Source organism: Tupaia chinensis, unplaced genomic scaffold (assembly GCF_000334495.1).
Source record: "Tupaia chinensis unplaced genomic scaffold, TupChi_1.0 Scaffold000121_1, whole genome shotgun sequence".
Classification (NCBI taxonomy): Eukaryota; Metazoa; Chordata; class Mammalia; order Scandentia; family Tupaiidae; genus Tupaia; species Tupaia belangeri.
Genome location: NW_006159588.1, coordinates 1,156,008 through 1,168,575, shown reverse-complemented (window position 1 = coordinate 1,168,575; position 12,568 = coordinate 1,156,008).

Here is a 12,568-nt window from a genome sequence, read left to right as displayed (position 1 = left end):
GTGATTTCTCGCTTTCTGTCTCTATGTCTCTCTCTGTCTGTCTGGCGAGCGCACGCGCCCTACAGTGAAAATCTCCCCAAAAAAAAAAAAAAAAAAATCAGCCTTAGTTTCTTAATCACAATATCCCAATTAAAATCAGGGAGAGGGGTCAGCAGATGGCATAATGGTTACATTGCTGGACTCCCACATAGTTGACCACAGTTTGAGTCCCGGGCCCACCAGCTTAAAACTCAAGCTGGGCATATGTGCATCCTAAGAGGAGAATGGAGAAGAGACTGCTGTGTGGGCATCCCCTCTGGGGGAGTGATTTCTCACTTTCCATCTTTCTGTCTCTCTGGCAAGTGTTCATGCCCTATAGTAAAAATCTCTAAAACAAACAAAAACAGGGAGAAAATCTACTCTGTTCTTGATCATAAAGTGAAGACACAGAGAAAAACCAAAATCATAATGCGAGGGATGAAACTGATGTGTTATATCATGTCCTCTACTATTTACCCGTCTCTTGCTGACAACAAACTATGAAGCACCCTGTCTTGTACAGACAATGAGTCAAACCAAATCAATGTACCCTAAAAACCTATTCAACATTCATAAAATGACCACAAGAAATTCAGAGCTCAGAAGCACAATAGACAATTGTGGGAAACTGCACATCAGTGAGTCCACCGAGGTCATTTTATGAGTCTTATACTATCGCCATTTTAAGGAAACCTTTAGGTTTCGATTTCTTAGCGAGCAAACAATCATACAATGCCAAAAGCCACAATTGGCTCCCCTTCAAAATCACACTCTGATTGGCTACAAACCCATGGTGCTCACCAATTGGTGAGCCTAGAATCCCTCAGATTTGCATATTTGGCACCTTAGAATTAGTCAATCTATAATCCTTCATTATCATATAAAGCAACAAATCATGGCCCACCAACATGTATATAACCACGATCTTTGGCCCATAATAAACGGACGATCCTGAAGAGTTGTAACACTGTGTCTTCTCTGCGCTGTTCATCCCATCTCTCACGCTTTCCCTCAGGAAACCTGTTCGACTGTCCTGTGGGTCAGGACAGACAATCTGTAAATGAAGAAGCAAAAAAGGCCAGCAGGTAGCATGAGGGTTAAAGTGGCTGGATTCCCACAAAGCAGACTCTGTGGTTCAAATTATGGAACTGTGTGTGTGCATGCCCAAAAAATTCCTGAGAGAAGGATAGAGGAGAAGAGATTGTGGGAGGTCATTTCCCCTGGGGAGTAATTTCTCACTTTTCCTCTCTCTCGCTCTGTCTCTCTTACAAGCATACATACCCTATAGCAGCAACAACAACAACAACAAAAAGCTAAAAAGAGGATATGTGGGGTCTTCTCCAGAGAATCAAGAAAAATGAAAATACAGCAACTGAAGGCAGACTGTTAGAATTTGTTACTCTTCTATAAAATTTACCCAAGTATTTGCATGTTAAGAAGACACTTTCATAATTAGCAATTGTCACTTAATGAGAACCTAGCAAATACAGAGCCCTATTCCATGTCAGCAGGGGTTAGCATTCAGAATTCCAAGCTAGGCAGAAGCAGTATCTGTGGCCACAGCATAATTCAGTAAACAGTCACAACTACTTTGAATGAAAGTTATAGAAAACCAAATGTAAAGTGGCTTAATGAAAAAGAGAATCTATTGGCTCATATAAAAGAAAAATTTCTGTCAATAAAAAATAAATTTTTTTAAATTTTTTTGGAGAGGTTTTTTTTTGTTTTTTGTTTGTTTGTTTGTTTGTTTTTGTTTTTGTTTTTGTTTTTTGCTTTAGGGTGTGTGTGCCCTCGCCAGAAAGGCAGAGACAGACAGAGAGACAGAAAGCTAAAAACCACCCCCAGGGGGATGGCCACACTGCAATCCCTTCTCCTCCATTATCCTCTTGGGATCCTGGATACACACACGTATGGTGTGAGTTTAAGCCACTGGGTCTGGGACTCAAACCACAGTCGACTATATGGGAGTCCAGCGACATAGCCATTACGCCAACTGTTGGTCCCTTTAAATCTATGATTTTTACTGTCATTCAATGTATATTTTTTCCAAGTCCAAAGGACTTCAGAATGGCAATATTTGGGTCCAGCTTTGGTGGTGTAGGTACCGCTGTGTGATATCAGATCAGTATGAGAAGGTCTCAGGTTTAGAGCTTGGGCAAACCTGAACATACAGGGTAAGCAAATGATCCTGTCTTAGGGAAGAATTACTGTATGATGAGACCCTGTCAGGGGTCCTTTCTATCTTTTGGTCTCTCATGAAAAAAATAAATACAACAAACTTAAAAAAAAAACTAAATTTGATTTTACAATTTGCTATTACTGTTGGGTTATCAGAAAAGTCAAGATATATTTTTCTGTGTTTTTCTATGCAAAAATACATCATGACTTTCCTAACGACCTAATAGTATTATGAAGAAGAGAAACTATTATTTTTCTAAGTAGTTAGTGTCTCTGAGGTGATTTCATAGGTAATGCATCTACACTGTCAGCTTCAAAAGAATCAGAGTTATTCTACAACCATGGTTTATTATCAAAATGAAATGAATTATTCCATCTAGCAAACATATTGGTAATTTTAATTGTAAATCAAATGTAAAGGTAATTTTACTTCAGGGACATAGCATAGTCATCTGGGTCATAATTAATTTTTTTTTTTGGAGAGGTTTTTTTGCTATAGGGTGCATGCGCTCGCCAGAAAGACAGAGACAGAGACACAGAAAGCGAGATATCATCCCACAGGGGGCATGGCCACGCTGCAATCCCTTTTCCTCTATTCTCCTCTTGGGATCTTGGGCACGTATGCACATGTGCCCGGCATGAGTTTAAGCCACCGAGTCCGAGACTCAAAGAGTGGTCAACTACATAGGAGTTCAGTGACATAGCCATTACGCTAACTGCTGGTTCCCATAATTAGTTAATTTCCTAATTGACCTGCTTCGATAGGCAATACTTTGAAATTACTATAACATCTTTTTCATGTTGCTCCTTACAGTTTTGAAAATGCTCCTGATTTTTAAAACTATTATATTTAAACAAACAAACAAACAAAAACAATGCTGTATTTAGTCTGCACAATAATTTAGGGAAGTCAACAGTACCGTTGTAGATTTCTCATATTTCAGGTAAAGAAACTTGAGAACCAACTATATTTTAAGCAGTTGAGGCCTCCAGACTTCCAGTTGAGTTGAGCAATTATGCCTTGTAAACATCAAACAACTGGTAAATAGTGGATATGGGGACAGCTCCATGGCTTGATGATTAAGGCAGCCAGATCTTACATGAGTAACTGCACAGTTCAAATCCTGGTCCAGTGACTTAAAACACACTCTGGGCAGGTGGACATGTATGCTCCAAATCCTGACATGGTGGGCAAATAGAAGAGAGGGGATTGCAGCAGAGCCATGTCCCATTGAGGGCATACTTTTTTCTTTTCCTTCTCTTGGTCTCTCTCTGGCAAGCATATGCACCTACTGGAAAATTTTTTTAAATAATGGAGATAGGTCTGAAATAAAAGCCTCCAGACTTCCAGTTCCGTTTCCCATTACACTAAGAGTACAGAATACCAGTTAAAAGGGCAGACCCTAGGCCCATACATGCTGACACAGATAGTAGGGTGCCACTGCAACATACCGAAGCCACACGGAAGCCCTGATTAGGATTCCTAGTAGGACCTGTATGCACCAGACAAGCCTACAATTCTGTCAGGCTGAGAGGCTGGGGGAATGATCAGGAGTGGTAAGACCCATCAAGGGTATCTGTCTTTCTCTCATGGGGGAAGGAAAAAAGTTTTAAAAAGTGTGGGGGCAGACCTTGGCTCAGTGTGATTTCAAGTTAACTACATAATCTCCCCGTGATACAATTTACCAGTAAAATGGGGATCACAGCACCTACTTCACTGGGTGATAACCTCATGAGGAAATACAGGTGCTAATACCTACAGAGCATGCAGAAACAGTGCTTGGTAAACAATAAGCCCTGAATAAATGTGAGCAATTCTACCACATCATCTTAACTTCTAATGAGATGGCAGCCTTCTGTTGTACACCTTGTCAATAACACACCCAATAAAGCACACATGTGGGGAACATTTCAGAAGTTTTGTGGGTTTTGTGGGTGTGGGAAGAGTAGAGAGCCAACCATATTTTGGACTCTTTAAATTTTTAAATTTATTATTATCATCATTTTCAAATTTATTTTAGGGCATGTGCACTCACCAGAGAGAGACAAAAAGTGAGAAAGCAAGCCACTAGTCCAGGACTTGAACAATGGTTGGCCATGTGGGAGTCTAGTGTCTTAACCATCACACAACCTGCTCGCCCCATAAGTTTGACTCTTAATACATGCCCACTCCCTGTGGCTTAATTATTTTCCCAAAGTGTCCTTCTAACCAAGTAAACATGTTAACATTGTGCTAAGTATATGTGCCTGGGGTTGGAGACCACAGAGACATTATTAAAGACCCTGAAATCAATAATAATGAAGCTCTGAAAAAGGAAACTTACACCAGTCAAAATGTAACAATTTTAAATAAAATCCAAGCAGTTAGTTTCAGCCTAGAGCTATTGACTTGTTCATAGACACTTCCTGTTCTTTTCATGAAAGACATTATGTCAAAGTCGCAGGGGTACCCAACTGTAACCCTGCAAACTATTTAAAGAACTGTCCTGGGGGCCAGCAGATAGCGTAGTGGTTATGTCACTGGACTCACACATGGCTGACTACACTGTTGGAGTCCCAGACTCAGTGGCTTGAAAATCATGCCAGGCAACTGTGCGAGTGTGCCCAAGATCCCAGGAGTAGAATGGAGGAGGGATTGTAGTATGGCCCTCCACCCTGGGGGATGATTTCTCACTTTCTCTCTCACTGTCTCTGTCTCTCTCCTATTGGGAGCTCACATGCCCTAAAGCAAAAACCTCTTTAAAAAAGTCTCGTGTTGAACTTAGCCACTCAACCACTCATTTTGTCCAAAGCTTATGATCCGTGCTTAATGCTCAGTTGCAAGTGGCTTTGGTAAACCATCTGGGACCAGAAGATGTGCAACATTCTTGTTATGCCAGGCAGAAGGGCATCCTGTCTCCCATTTCTGACAAACTTAGAGCCAAGTTTCTTATTCGGGCCTTGTACAGCTCTCCCCATCTAAAGGCTCCACCAGTACAAGGCATTAAATTTCCACGAAACCACGTTGGTGCCACCAAATCATGGTAATTTTGCAAACACACGTGGGTGGGCGTGGCTGCAAAGTCCCAGGTACCCGATCGGCAGAACCTAGGTCTTCTCAGTAAGGGAAGAAGACCAGGGCGGGTCGGCGATAAAGCTCGCCGCAGGACAACCTAAACCCACAGGCTCGGTCTTGGTGGCTCTGCTCACCGTGCGGCCAACCGTGTCACCGCTTGGCAGCTACTCTGCCCAGGTGCGCAGGTGAACACGGTCAGGACCAGCCCGACGGAATCGCGTCTCCTGGCTCGACCGGCTGCTTTCTCCCTTCGGCTCATATGTCTTCCTTAACCTTAGGAGGGCCAAGATTTTCCAGGTCTCATGAACCCCAAAAGATAGAGTTGGAGGGGGGAATGTGACTGGATTCTCCTGGCCATGGACATTTGCGTAGCTCTGTGTTGAGTCCCGCATGCTCTCTCCGGGAGTTCAAGGTCATGTGATTCGCTCTTATATACAGTCCATGCAGCGAGTCACGTGATGCACGGAGAACGCTGGCTCTCAGGACCGTTTCTGTAACGGTCGGTAATCTGGACGTTGAAATGCTCATAGCCTGTACATTACGGAGGGTCCACTCACCTTTTACCCAGAATCCTTACCTGTTTGCCTAGAAATTCACCACTGGGTAGGGAGGGTCAAGTGGAGGTACACAGGGAAGGACCTGGGGCAGCTTCTGAACCCTTCCACGCAGCATTTAGAAGGCACAGGCAGCTGGGGACAAGGGAGGCTAGCAGGGAAGTGTTCCCTCTGTCCCCACTTCCTGTTGTGATGTCAGTGTTGGGGAGTGGGCTACTGGCCAAATTTGACCCCTCTTGGTATTTGAGATTTTCTTCTGATCATCCTGGCACGAGAACTTACCCACTGCAATCTCTGTTCAGTTCACCTCAACTCTTAAACTGAAACTTGAGGATCTAAACTCTTCACTCCCTTTTCTACAAGGCATCTTTCAGGATGATTAAAATACTTCGATCCTTAAAGCTAGATGGAAAAGCTGAGTTCAAAGTGAAATTTAGAACATGTAAAGTGGATTCACACATATTAGAGTAATGCAGACGATTGTGTTGTGAGGGATGCAGCTCTGAGTAAGAGCTTGCTTTGATATCCTGAACAATAAATGAATCAGTGTCTGACTGGGCACTGGTAGTTTTTGACAATTGTGCAGTCACACATAATTGGTGAGGGCTTTTACGCTTGGATTTTTCAATTCTGCAGGGCAAGAAGATTATGCCACACTACACCCAGCTACCCACAAACAGATGTATTTCTAAGTTTACTTTTCAGTAGTCTTCTGTCCTCATTTGAAAATATGAAAAAAAAAAAAAAGAACAAAAAAATTGGGTACCTGAGATAATGCACCATTGTCCTAAGACTTCTTGTTGGTTGGAACCAAAATTGATCTCAGAAGTATGACCCTCTCCTACTGGGAAACTTGCTGTAACGCCAGCCCCTCGACTCCATGGATTGCCGAAATGCTAGTCTGTGGCCTGAAGGCTGTGGCATGTTTGCAATATTCCTGTTCACCCAGAAAAGTCTGAAAGATGTACTTGATGAATCACTTAGGGCTGCCCTGAAGCCTCCAGAAAGAGCTTCAGGTGAGTGCTGCTCTGCTCGGAACATCCCCCAGAGCACTTCTTCTGCATAGCTGGGGGTGGGTGGTGGGTGCCATCACAGGGGAAGCAGTGTTAGCATCAAATTAGTTTGTTTTTGGAATTATAGGGGAACTGCTCCCTGCCAGTTCCCTAATAAGCAATTTATTACTACTGGCCCACTCTGTTAGCCTTCCTTGACAAATCTGGCACCCAATGTGAGACTTACAAGGTCATGAAACTTTTTTGGAAGAAAGGCAGAACCATGTGTGCCAGGTGAAGGGACATGATGAGACTCCCTGGGCTCTGGTAGGACATGCCCTTGCCTAAGTGGTGAGCAGATGGGAGGAATTTGTTTTCTTCCACGTCCTACTTGGTAATGGACTGTTTGGGCAAGGCTGGATGATGTGAGAAGACTTCCTGGATCTAATGATGCGTGCTTCCTGTCACTGAATATGTGGAGATTTAGAGAGGTAGGACTGAAGCAGCTGCCAGAATGTGGTCTTGCTTGTGAAAGTTCATTTGGTGAAACTGAGCAGAAGGTCACCTAAATCTGAAAGGTACTGGATTTTTACTGCATGGAGCTGCTGCTGCCATGCCCCAGTCTCTTCCGTCTCTTACCCTGTTTTTGGAGCTTTAAGGAATGAAATGTCCACCTCACTCGTGTCATGGCCCTCCTGCCAGTCCCCTCTGCACTGCCTTGTACTCCCCGAAGAGAGGACTTCGTCCCTGGCCAGCTGTGGTAATCCTTGCAGTGCTTGGTCTGAGTTTCTCTAGAAAGTATCTGAATTCAGCTATTAGAGTTTGAGTCAAACTTACAGTAAAGAGAAAAAATTTAATGGGCGAAGACTCTGAGCCAGTTAAATGGGCTGTTGTGAAAATGTAGAATGATATCTTTCTTTCTTGGGCTATGCATGCTCATTAAGTGCTAGACAAAATTCCTTTGCTGTCCAAAGTTTTCACTCTATAAATAACGTTGTTTGGCTGGCAAATCAAATTCCTCTCTTGATGGTTATATTAGCAGATGCTTGCCAGCAGGTGTGACTAGTAAATACCCTATCAAAATCAGGGCCTTCTTTCCAAATAAAGTTTAGGGACAGTATGGTTGGATTTACCACACTGAAGTCCTCCAGCAATTAAAACACCAAACACCAAACCCAGAACAACAACACTGTTGCCTCTTACAAAGGAGAGGACTGCACATTTCTTGTGAAGCTACCATGGCCTGCTAGATTTGTAACTCCTGCCCAAAATGGACTTACTTGCCTATGGTCAAAAAGGCCATACCGGGAACCAGCAGTTAGCGTAATGGCTATGTCGCTGGACTCCCACATAGTCGACCGCGGTTCGTGTCCCTGACCCGGTGGCTTAAAACTCACGCCGGGTGCGTGTGCGTGCGTGCCCAAGATCCCGAGAGGAGAATGGAGGAGAAGGGATTGCAGCATGACCATCCCCCCTGGGGGGTGATTTCTCGCTTTCTGTCTCTATGTCTCTCTCTGTCTGTCTGGCAAGCGCATGCTCCCTACAGTGAAAATCTCTCCAAAAAAAAAAAAGAAAAAGAAAAAAGAAAAAATAAATAAATAAAAGGCCATACCACAGTTGCCCTTGGAGGTTGTAAGCTTTTCTTTTTTGCCATTGGCGTGTGTTGGAAGTTTTATTCAGTGAACAGTTCATATACCGGAGTGGCCGTAATTAATACTGCTGAATGTATTACAGGAACAGATGTGTTAAGTATGTGTACTTCTCTTGATTGTCAGAAATGTTCCCAGTGAGGAAATGGTCCCAATTAAAACTGAGAGTGGGAAGAGTACAAGAGGAACCCACCTGGCTACTAGTGAAGCAGTTCAGGATGCCAGGAGTCGGGGACTGAGATCACAGTGTAGATCAAGGAGGTGGAAGACAAGGGAGTGCTTCAGGAAACCACTCAGCATTCTGTACAGGATGCCCTTGTATTTGGACCAGTTAGTTCTAAAGAGCCATTGGAGCTGCAAGTGTCAGTGTCAGCGACAGTGACGCAGACTGAACCTGTGGCACCAGGCAGCAGTGCCCCCTAAGTTCTGGACACAGCATTTGCCTGACACTGCTGCCTCATATTCTCCATGTGAGGGGCAATGGTTGGCTTGTCACTGAGTGCTGGTGGACACTGAGAAGACAACTAAGCAACCTCAGGTGGTGGTATACTCTGATGTGCCTGTTATCTAGGATGGGTAAACGATGACAACGTCAACAAAGTGGAAGACACTGAGCGAGCATGCTTAATTAAATGGAAATGGATTCTCCAGGAAAGAAGCAAAAGGGGTGTATTCATTTCCCAACACCCCTGTAACAAACTGTAACAAATTGAGTGGCTTAAAACAATACAAATTTATTTGTCTTATAGTTTTGAAAATCCAAAAAGGGATTTCTTAGGCTGAAATCAGATTGTTGGCAGGGCCGCATGGTCTCCAGAAGGGGAGGACCAGTTTACTTGCCTTTTTAGGTTTCTGGAAGCTGTCCTCATCCCTTGGCTCTCAGCCCCTTCCTTACATAATGTCGGCCTCTCACTTTCAACATCACATCTGCTCCCTCTTCTGTCGTCAAATTTCCCACTGCCTCACTCTATTTTTTTTTTTTTTAATTGAGAGGTTTTCGCTATAGGGCGCGTGCGCTCACCAGACAGAGAGAGACATAGAGACAAAAAGTGAGAAATCACCCCCCAGTGGGGATGGTCACGCCACAATCCCTTCTCCTCCATTCTCCTCTCGGGATCTTGGGCACGCACACACATGCACCCGGCGTGAGTTTTAAGCCACCGGGTCCGGGATGCGAACTGCGGTCAACTACGTGGGAGTCCAGTGACATAGCCATTACGCTAACTGCTGGTTCCCCCCACTGTCTCACTCTTATAAGGACACTTCACTTGTGATTAAATTTGCATCCACCCAAATAATTGAGGGTAATTTCTCCATCTCAAGATTCTTAACTTAATCACATCCACAGAGTCCCTTTTTACCATATTAGGAAACTTTCGCAGGGATTAGGACCTACAAATCTCTGGGGACTATTATTCAGCCTGCCATACTAGGCCTTAATGGTACCTCCCACCTACAGTGTCACCACCCAGATGTGGCTACCTCAGAAGCAGGGTCTATGTCAGCACCTCAAGATTCTTGGGAGTCTATGTCATGAGGTTTCTGGAGATATTTAGGTGTCAGGTTCCCCCGAATTCTCCAAACCAATAGAAAAGGCTCATCATGCCCAAGCTGTTTGTACAGCCTATGTGGTTTATGCTGAGCTCGCTTTCCATGGGGAAGTCTGGGATTCTGGTATGTGTTAGGCAGAGGATAAGTACTTGACTGGAGCCCCCAGTAAAAATCTTGAGCACGGAGTCTCTAATGAGCTTCCCTGGTAGACATTTCACATGTACTGTCACTACTCGATGGGGGAATTGACTCTCTGACCTCACTGGAAAGGACTCCTGGGGTTTCGTGCCTGGTTTCCTCCAGGGTTTATGCCACATGCCTTTTCCTTTTGCTGACTTTGTTTTGTATCTTTTCTCTGTAATAAATCTCAGCTGTGAGCACAGCTATATGCCAAGGAGTGGTAGTCCTCCTAATGAGTCACTGAATCTGATGAGTGCTCTTGAAAACCCCTAACACAGTTGGTGTCAGAGGTGAGATTTGTTAGCCCAACAATGACTCACTAAAATACAACAAAGATGTTTGGGAAAAGTAAGGGTGATGGGGTTTAGGGAATGACAAACTTAGGAGCTTGGCCGGCTGTGGCGTTATCTATGCTATGAAACAGCAGTCTTGTGCGAGAGGTAGAAGTTTCCTATGGAATTTTAAAGTGATAGAGCTCTAACTCCAGGAGAGTTGACTTTACTGGATCTCCTATCTGACTGGGGCTGTGATGGCTATGGGAGGGGAACGGAGAGCAGCCTCATGATACTTTCTGGTTTTTCTTCTCTCTTCTTGGTGGAATGAGAAAAGGCTCAAAAATCCCCCCAAATGAGCTTGAGTGGGCCAAAAGTATTAAAAGTTTATATTGTCCTTTCCCATCAGTGGGAGGAAAGAATGACAAGTTTCTGGGGTTGGAGCAAAGCAAATCAGAGAGGAAAACAAAAGAAATCGGAAGGGTCATTACGTCAGCATAACCGTGGCCACTGCTGTAGTGGCCATGTCCACCTCCTGGCACTCCAGCTGGCAGTTCCTCCGGCTGCTCATGCTCCTCATCCTGGTAGCTATCATGTTAACCTTGTAGCTATTAGACTTACCGTTAAAGGGTTAAGTAAATTTCCATTTAAAGGGAAAAGGATTTTTTTAAAAAAATAGCTTTGTGTTTTGTGGCCATTACATCTGAATACATGATGGAAAACAATATAAAATTGTGTATGCTTATAACTTCATAAATGTTAGAGAAGTTGTCCCAATCAGAAAAAGCTGAAGAAAAAAAAAGTGTCAGTGGGGCACACAAATAATTCACCAGTGGTGGGTGATTTAAATTTAAATTTAAAATAAGATTTAAATTCTTTTGGTATTAAAAACAAAATATCCATAAGTGATGATTTTTACTTTTTTTTTTTTTGTGGTTACCTCTGGAAAAAAATAAAAGATAGGCATTCCCCAGATAAAATTAACATTTGGAGTTCTGCAAAGCAGATTTTAGTTTCTAATGAGCCCTTACAAAATCAGACGTCTGACCCATAAAGTCTGCTGAGTACATCTAGCCAGATGTGTGTACTTTTGAGTGGATCAGTTTAGCTCTAACACTGACAAAATGAAAAGGGTTTTTTTTTCCCTCATCATCTGGGCTTCAGATATGGCCGTCTGGCCTGGCAGCATTTTGGCTTTGCTGCTGTGAAGAAAAGCCACTGATTCTTTGAGAATCCTGATCATAATTCTTGGACCTGACTTGTCATGCCAGTACTTTCTGGTACGGGCTGTCCCATCCTCAACACTCGTTATGCTAGACTGATGAAATTGCTCTGCTCAAAAACAAAACTCAGACTCTTGGGACAGCTGCAGGTTTATGAAACCACCCCTCTGTGGACTATACTGTGAAAACATCATGGATGCTAGCTGAACCATCTGGGTCACAAATACCCACAGGAAAGGGCTTATTTCTGATGGGACCCCTGAAATTAAGCTGCTTACCTTAAGAAGTCTTTGCTTACACCAATGTCTCCCAGAGTTTCTCCAGTATTTTCCACCAGTAGTTTTATAGTTTGCAGTCTTAGGTTTAGATCTTTGACCCACTTTGGTTAATTTTGTTAATGGTGACAGATAGGGGTTCAGACTAATCTTTCTGCAGGTGGATACCCAGTTTTTCCAACACCATTTGCTAAAGAGGTTTCCCTTTTCCCACTGGATTGACTGGTACCCTTAATCAAAGATGAGTTGACTGTATGTTTTGGGGTTTATTTCGGGAGTCTCTACTCTGTTCCATTGATCCTCATGTCTATTTTTGTGCCAGTACCATGCTGTTTTGATTATCACAGCTTTGTAATATATTTTGGGGTCAGGAAGTGAGATGCCACCTACTCCAGTCTTCTTGTGCAGGATGGCTTTAGCAGCAAAACGGGGTCTTTTATGATTCCAGACAAATTCTATGATTGTCTTTTCTAGATCTGTGAAGAATGTCTCCTATAATTTTATTGGGGTTGCATTAAACATGTAGATTAATTTGGGTAGGATTACCATTTTGATTATATTGATTCTGCCAATCTAGGAACATGGGATGTCCTTCCACTTTTCAGTGTCTTTTTCAATTTC